Raw genomic sequence first — 7,919 nt, 5'->3', positions numbered from 1 at the left:
CATCGTCCTTCCTACTTTTATCCCCTCATTCAACAGACGAAGCAGCCTGGGAGAGGGAAACTGGGCTGGAGGAGGGGAGCGGGAGGGTGGGGGGACGAGTGCTATTACCTGGAAGCAGACACTGATCATGGCCACTGTCGCTTTACTGCACTTCCATTCATGTGGAGTGGCTCACTTGTGGGCACCAATTACGGACCAAATGATCCAAACTGGGCCTAGTGATGAAGAGGCTGGACTGACTGAGTGACTGGCTCTCCTATTCTTATTTGCTTGTGTTTATGGTTTTATCCTTTGCTTTTGAACAGAGCGCAGCAAGTGCTACAGGACATATATGAGTGCTTATGCACCGCGCATAGGAGGGCATGCGAGCGCTCGGAGTAGACGAGGCATTAGGTGAAACGAAAACCTTTCTCCATATGTAACTTTCTCATAATGTAAAGCAAAGCATGGAGATAAGGAATTAATCAGTAATTGTGATCATTAAGGGACTTAAGGCAGTGGATAATTTTTTTTTATTGCTAGCCACAAAATCCAACCTCTTGTGACCCTTTATATTTATTTTCAAGCTACACAAATGTTGACTTTGATGATCAATTTAAACAAGTAACTCAAACCACCTTTACACATCAGCAGTTTCATCCAGTTAAAACTAATATCTTTATTTCTTCAGCAAAGTTGAAATTTAAACGCTTAGTTGTCAATTTGAACTAAATTTGACTTCCAACGGAAAACTCAAGACTCATCTTTACCTGTGTTTCTATTGACCATATATATAATTGCACAAATTGGAATTACAGAAATTACAAAAAAAGAAACTCATATATATATATATATATCTATATAAATCTATATAGATATATAGATATATATAGATATATATCTATATATATATATAGAGAGAGAGAGAGGTAGATATATATATCTATATATATCTATATAGATATATATAGATAACATGTTGGAGTTATCTATTTATATAGATATATATATATCTATATAAATATATATATATATATAAATATATATATATATATAAATATATATATATATATAAATATATATATATAGATATATATATATAGATATATATATATTTTTTTCTTATATATATAGATAGATTGATGTCCATATGTAGATATACAAATATCTATTTATAGATTTATATCTATCTATCTATAGGTAGATATTTATAGATAGATTTAAAAGAAGGTAAATAGATTTATATATAGAAATATATCTATCTATATTTATATATATTGATAAATTTAGATATATTTATATCTTGCCCAGAAAGATAAATAGTTTTCCAAATTTTTCCCAATTTGTACAGGTTTAGACTTCTGAAAGGCTCTTTTTGTTCCATGTTGTTTATATTTTCTTTTTCCAAATATCCCTGTAAGTAATAAATGTGGTGGTCTAATCTTCTGTTTAGAATTAGAATTAAAACTCTTACAATGGATGAACATGAGTGCTGATGTTGTTGAACGTGGGGGAAGCCGGAGCACCCGGAGTGAACCCACAGCTACACGGGGAGACGTTTCCCACCGTGCAGTCCTGGCTTTTTAATATTGAAATGTCCAATTAACTACAGCAGTCGCTCTTTTTACAATTACCACCAATCACCCAACCCACACGTGGCCCCACCCTCCTTTTAAATCGAATATACTGGAGACATTAAGTGATGTCTACGCTGGATGGACTTTAGATCTCTTTTTGAACTTGGAGACATGTTGGAGTTAGAGCCTTTTTTATTCGCTTCCACAGTGACATCTTTTTCATGGGGATCTCTTCATGTTCAGAGACATTGTTCTGGTCATCTGACTCTTCAGCTGTAACCTCTATCTGTGAAGGAGATGTTGTCTGTGTTTCCATCAGACCACTCTCCTCTTCTGTGGAATCTACAGAAACCTCACTTGTTGCCGCTTCTGAAATTTTCATTGCCATCTTTCTGTTTTTCTTACAATTAGGTTTTGTCAATGGCCCTTTCTCATCTTGGTGGTCTCCATTTTCTTGGACTTCAGAGATTGTTACCTCTTCAATGATCTTCTGTGCTTTAGAGATCGCTGTTTCTTTGGTCCAAATCGCTTTCATCGCTGCCTTTTTCCTGATCTTACGTTTTGATTTCCTCGATGGCTTTTTATCATGTGGTTGGTCTCCGTTTTGTTGTGTCGTGGAGACCGTTGCCTTTTCAGTGATCTGCTGACGTTTACTGATCACTGTTTCTTTTGCATGAATCTTGTTTTTATTTGAAACTCTCTGATCCCCAACTGTCCCCAGTATAGAAACTACTTGTTCAGCGTTTCCTCCAGAAATTTTATTATTGTTGAGGTTTTCTACGTCACAGGCAGCTTTCATCGCTGCCTTTTTCCTGATCTTACGTTTTGATTTCCTCGATGGCTTTTTCTCAGGTGGTTGGTCTCCGTTTTGTTGTGTCATGGAGACCTTTTCAGTGATCTGCTGACGTTTATCACTGACTGTTTCATTTGTGTGGTTCTTGTTTCTGATGGAAGCTGTCTGATCACCAAATGTTTCTGGAATAGACACTTCTTGTAGTTCACTATTTTCTCCAGAAACATGATCATTGTTGAGGTTTTCCACCTTTTCAGAGACAGTTTTATTTGCTGACTTTTTCTTGTTCTTACGTTTGGATTTCTTTGATAGCTTTTTCTTAGCTTGATGGTCCCCAGTTTGTCGGGTTTCAGTGACCGTTTCTTCAGCGATTGCCTCCTGTGGTTTACCGATGACAGTTTGTTTTGTGTGACTCTCAGCTGCTGCCTTATCCACAACTATTTCTGGTTCTGAAATATCTTGTTTTTCACTATTTGCTCCAGAGACATTTTTATCACTGAGGGTCTCCAGTTCACAAGCAGCTTTGATTGATGACTTTCTCCTGTACCAACCGGTAGATCGCTTCAATAGCTTGACCTGCTGATCCTGGTGCCCATTCAATTGTGTTTCTGAGGGTTGTTTTCTTAGCAGCAAAAAGAGCTCAGTCTGTGTTGAAATCGTTTGATAAATTGGTTTGGATTGAGATCTGGTTTCCAACACATCTAACTCAGTTTGCGTTGAAACTGTTCTACGGACTGGTTTTACCTGACATCTGGTTTCCTCCACCTCCATCTCTGTTTGTGTTGAAGCAGATGAATAATGGACTGTTTTCTGCTTTGTCTTGTCCTGTGAATCCGTCTGAATTTGTACTGAAACCATTGATTTCTTGCTTTGTCTGCTGTCTGAGAGTCGTTTCCTCATCAAATCCTTCTGTTGTTTCAGTTTTGCATTTAGTTTCTGATTTATACTGAACATCTCATCAAGCTGTTGCATTAGGTATTTTTGTACTTCCATATATTCCAATTCAGACTTCTTAGATTTGGCAAGACATGTACACTCAGCTTGACTTGTTGCCTTTTCAGATGAGTGGGGCAAATTCAGACTTTCAGGTAAACACAGTCCTTGAACAGTTTCTGCTGTTTGGTTTTCAGGAACCTCAGTTAATTTCTGTATTTGGATGTTGTTCTTTGGCTTTCCCGTCGATGGTGTTGTAGAAATCATTGTGTTCTGGGAATCATTTTCCTTCTTCGAGGAAGCCGCCTCATCCAGTTTGTGTGCCGGCATTGAAACAGTTTGAGATTCAATATTCTCAGCAATAAAACTGACATCAATATGAGGTTCTGATTTGGGGAACACTTTCCAAAACGTCCTCTTTCTGCTGCTGGGCAACGCTGCCTGATTACTTTGGTTTTCTGCCAGAAGACCATTATTGATGTCACTGTTTTCCGTGAAAAATGCAAGATCTACACAAGCATTTGACTCGGGGAAACATTTCCAAAGCAGTGGCGTCTTCTTGACGCGCTTTGTCTTTGGTAGTTTGTCCACTTTTTGTTCCTCTTCCTTCTCTGGTTTGGAGATGTTTGTCTTCTCGGTGACCAGTTGTGTGGTTGAAATCACAGGTTCCTCTTTGGAGATCTTCTTTATGGAATCTTCCTGGTCATCTTTGTCTTCAAGCAGAGAAGTGTCCTGCTTTTTAATATTTTCTGTGCCAGACTTTGACGGCTGTTCCTTCTCTGGTGTCTCTGTCAGTACAGAGATCGATTCCTGTCTGGTATCTGGTGAAACCTCCTCGATTTCAGTACTTTTAGCTGAAGTCTTTGGATCAGCAGGGGCATGTTTCTCCAACCACATATGAAATGGGATCATTTTAATCTTTTTGCCCTTTGTCACTGGTGGCCGTTTCTTAGACATTGACGGCTGTTTCTTCTCTGAAATATCCATAGTCTCCTGCTCTCCAGCGGTTGACTCTTCTTCCCTGACCAGAGAATTGTCCTGCTTTGCAATATTTCCTGCAGAAGTCTTTTGGTCGACGGGGACGTGTTCTTCAGACCAGGTCTTAAATGGTTCCTTGTTCATCTCTTTGGACTCACTCTCAGATGTTGGTCGGTCCACATCCTGTGCTTCGTCCTGTGCTTCGGCAAGCGATTCAATTTCAGTCACTGATGAAGCGTCCTGCTGTTCGATATTTTCAGCAGACTTTTTTTGCTCCTCAGTTGCGTGCAGCTCCCACCAGACTGCAAATGACACCTTCTTCTTGCGTTTGGGTGTCTTGGGTGGCTGTAATTGTCTTTCGACAATGTTGTCGGATGCAACCTCTTCGATTGTTGACTGGTTGGACGGCATTGTAAACAAACAAAGTTGAATATCTTACTCTGAACTGCTAAACAAATTCTCAAGTGCTGCTAAAGGGCTGTGATGAAAGTAGACCGATGTGACGAGCTTATATAATCGCTGGTGATGTCAGAATTCTGCCTTTGAAGTTATATCGTGAGGTCACATTGTGATGTCACAGTTTCGTTTGATATTCAGAGCGGGCTTGTCTGGTGGATTTTTTTAGTTAACACGACGGATGCGCACGCAACCTGACTACAGAAAGAGTCAGTGGGCTTTTAAACTGTTACTGGTTGCCATAGTTAAAGCAAAGCTCCGGTACCACCCGGTACCACCACCCGGTACCATCCGTCTCTCTTCGATCTGCTTCTCCTTAACGTTTCTACCAGGCGGGTTGAAGCCTCTGCTGACGGGATCTGGGCTGCAGGTTCGCGGCTGTAAATGGAAGTTATTGCAGAACCTCAAGTGTTAAAGGAAGATTCGGCCCAATTAGAGCATTTAGAGTTCATAAAAAAACATCAGAGAAAATACTGTAGAACCACAGCAAAAAGCCAAACACGCCACAATGAAATGAATCAAAATGTCTCCAAAGCATCGGCGGACTGACAGTGGCCACCGGGGGATTCCAGGTAGATTCCAGGTTGATTCCAGGTAGATTCCAGGTTGATTCCAGGTAGGTTCCAGGTTGATTCCAGGTAGGTTCCAGGTTGATTCCAGGTAGATTCCAGAGATGCGCATCGCAGCGGCTGTTCATGTAGGGCCGGCCCAGGGTAATATTAAATATCAATAAGGTGAAGCCTGTGAGAGGGAGACCAGGTTTATTGGCCGAGTTTAAAATCAATCACTGATTATTGGTTATTTGCTGTGATGTATTTGTGAACAAAACCAATTCAAACACAAAGATTACACCATATTGTAGCCATGGTAACATAATCAAACTATCAAGATGATTCTTTAAACTTTTACAAAGTAAACTTCCTAATTAAATCCTAAATGTCCTTTTGTTTCTCAGCTGAATGCATTAAATAAAATATAATAACATTGTCATTCTCTATAAATGATGCTACAGGTTTAGATCTATGACCTGGGTTACAATTAAACCATTTCTAGGGGCCCCTGAGTGTCTGGAGGCCCCTGAATGGCCCCTACCAGCAGCTACTGAGTTTTCTTTATCTTGATATTCCAGTCTTATAATTCTAGGTCTTAGAGGTGCTATTATCAAACTATTATATAGAGTTAACCCCTTTGAGCTGTTTGGATCTATAAATCAGTCTGCAGTCAGGTTGTTCTAGAGGTTAAATAGATATTATTAGAGCTTAATTAGCGAAATGGCAGCAATTTTGCTTATTTCATAACTTTATAACCAGAGACTTTCTCTCCTCTTGTCTGTTTAAAATCTACAGTCTCAGATCAGCTCAGCCCTCCAGGACTGTCAGCAGCAGAAACAGAAACTTTATACCTGTTGGGGAAAATATAGACTAGGTTTGCTTTGCATTTCCCCACATGATGGCAATAATATAGTAGGATCCAGTTAGATTATTGATTAATATGGGTTGTTGCTGTGTTGTTGTACAGAGTTTTTGTTCAACGTGCCCCTTTTTTAAAATTTGAGCCCCTGCCCCCTCCATAGGTCTCTACACGGCCCTGGTGCTGTGCTGGTTCCATCTTTAATACCTCCTATAACAAATCAGAATATTTGGGTGTTTCCTACTTATGCAGCCTCATCAAAAAGACCCAACCGTTATCCTGGTACCGACATTTCCGTCTCAAAGCCAGCCTGGGCTGAACGTATCCCTGCTAGCACGGCGCGCTGCCCTCTGACCATAAGATCACCACAGTGGAGCTGGTTCAACAGGCAGGACTGTCATCCGCAGATCGCAAGCAACAATGGCGCTTTCCCCTGTTGCCTTTGAATATGTCACTGTGAGAACGGCGTAATCAACCCCATGTCACCACCAGCTGCTCCTCGCGGACCGCATTAGAATAAACAACGAGCGGGGAAAAAGCGCCGCTCCAAAGAGAGCAGACAAGTGGTTCAGGAAGACGGCAATGCGCTCCTGCTGTCATTTGCAAGTGGAAGGAGGATGATATTGTTCTGGGTTATTTGGCCCGGTGTCAACGCGGCGCTCCATCTGCGGCCGCCGCTCAATGAGGAGACGTGGAGCGAAACTTCTCTGGCGGTTTCGTCGTGTTTTGGTCACTCTACAAGTGACTGGTCCTGTACAGATTTATTCTGTTTTGGCTTGTTTTTGCTCACACCAATTTCAGCCAGACTTAACCTGAGTAGTGCTGCAAGTGACAATTACATTAGTAATCGATTATCCTACTGGTTATTTTTGACGATTAAGCGACCGCCATGTTTAATTGTATTAATTATATTCTTTTTCTGAAATGCTTTTTGTAAGAGAGAAAGTGACTCTTAAATCGCTTGTAATCCACTTTTGTCGAACTAGTGCAAAGAATATTTTCACCGGTCTTGGGAATTATCAGAATAAAGGTTGCCAAATATGAAACGTTATTTTTGGTTGTTGTTGGTTTTTTTTGGTTTGACCCCAAGCTGTGTTTTTTGTTTTGAAACTCTACGATAGACGGCATTTTTAACAAGTCTCTCTGTTGTTCAGAACTCATGAAAACAGACCTGGACCGGGGCAACAGCAGCCTTCTTTAGATGTTGTTCTGGATTCTACAAGTAAAGTAAGCAGAAGTTGCTGTGAGCCATTCTTCTACCAGCATTCATATCAGATCCCACAGAGTATTTCTCAGATCAGGTTTACTCTTTAGGATCCTACGGTGTGTCTGCTCTCTCTGATTCTTCAACGAAGCCGTTTTCGCTTTGAATTTCATCTCTACGTCACACTGCTTCCACAGTCCCGTGTCACCCCTTCCCCTTCACGCTGCTGAAGGGTTGGCGACTACCAGCTGAGGTGGATCGGGGTTGTAATATCGGTGGGATGGCTTCTTCATGTCGCGACTTCAAGGCATAAAAAGAATGTGTGTGGATCTCGAAATGAAGGATTGAACTGAAATGGGCTCCTGGAGCAATTTTGTACTATTTCCATTCTTGGATAATGGCCCTCAGTGAGATTCACTGCATGATGCGATGGTGCATGATGTGTTGCTTTGTGGGAACTTTAATCCTACTTCATGTCGTCAGACCGGTTCTGTTTAAGTGTATGGGTTGGGTTACTTTTTCACACTGGGTCAAGTTGGTTTGGATAGTTTGTTTCTCCTTAAATCAAATTATAATGTAACCTGAATGA

Source organism: Gambusia affinis, linkage group LG05 (genome assembly GCF_019740435.1).
Source record: "Gambusia affinis linkage group LG05, SWU_Gaff_1.0, whole genome shotgun sequence".
Lineage (NCBI taxonomy): Eukaryota > Metazoa > Chordata > Actinopteri > Cyprinodontiformes > Poeciliidae > Gambusia > Gambusia affinis.
The sequence above is the reverse complement of the archived record's forward strand: the minus strand, read 5'-3'. Positions refer to the sequence as shown.